The sequence below is a fragment of the Mesoplodon mirus genome (assembly GCF_964341445.2).
Source record: "Mesoplodon mirus genome assembly, chromosome: 4".
NCBI lineage: Eukaryota > Metazoa > Chordata > Mammalia > Artiodactyla > Ziphiidae > Mesoplodon > Mesoplodon mirus.
In genome coordinates, this window is record NC_138979.1 from 108,265,854 (window position 1) to 108,266,796 (window position 943).

General features: G+C 37.3%; 1 protein-coding gene across 4 annotated transcripts in view; it reads left to right on the top strand.

Annotated features, from left to right (window-relative positions):
• MEIS2 (Meis homeobox 2) overlaps positions 1-717 on the top strand; it is a 202,538-nt gene extending 201,821 nt beyond the window's left edge. For all 4 annotated transcript variants that reach the window (XM_082618422.1, XM_082618420.1, XM_082618421.1 and 1 more), the window contains one exon: positions 1-717. This exon is cut by the window's left edge and continues 711 nt beyond it. The gene's annotated coding sequence lies outside the window, so the exon portion shown is untranslated.
• The last annotated feature ends 226 nt before the right edge of the window (positions 718-943 follow it).

The following is a 943-nucleotide window of genomic DNA, read 5'->3' on the forward strand; positions in this document are numbered from 1 at the left end:
GACTGTGGTATATTTTAAACCTGTTGGGCCAATGAAAAAAGAACCATGCTGGAGACCATGGTGAACGTCTGGCTGAACCTCATCCCTCGGACTCCGGCTTCAAGAATGTGTTTTCATGCCCGGCCTTTGTTCCTCCATAATGTGTCCTTTAGTTTCAAACAGATCTTTATAGTTTGTGCTTCATAAGCCAATTCTTATTATTATTTTGGGGGACTCTTCTTCAAAGAGCTTGCCAGTGAAGATTTAAAGACAGAGCAGGAGCTTCTTCCAGGAGCTCTAAGCCTTGGCAGTGGACAAAACAGTCTTAAGTTGGGCAGCTTTCCTCAACACACAAAAAAGGTTATTAATGGTCATAGCACCACAACTAGGACTTTATCCGAGACTCAAAGCTTGGAGGATAAAAAGGAGCAAGAGAATACTGTAACAAACTTCGTACAGAGTTCGGTCTATTAATTGTTTCATGTTAGATATTCTATGTGTTTACCTCAATTGAAAAAAAAAAAGAATGTTTTTGCTAGTATCAGATCTGCTGTGGAATTGGTATTGTATGTCCATGAATTCTTCTTTTCTCAGCACGTGTTCCTCACTAGAAGAAAATGCTGTTACCTTTAAGCTTTGTCAAATTTACATTAAAATACTTGTATGAGGACTGTGACGTTATGTTAAAAAGAAAAGGTGTTAAGTCACAAAATGCGGTAATAAATATTTCATTTTTGATTTTTTGTTAGGCTTTTGTGTTTTTAATAGTTTTAAGGCAAGGTTGCACAGTACCTACTATATATTTGGGACTGAAAGTAGGTGATGGCTTTGCCCCCAGAAACCGAGTATATTTGAAACTTAACTTACCAACAGTTTTTTAAGGTAACCACCTCTGTAGGCTTTCAGTATATATTTGGCCTATAAATTCTACCAGCAGAAAACTTCTAAAGGTACGAAACTCTGT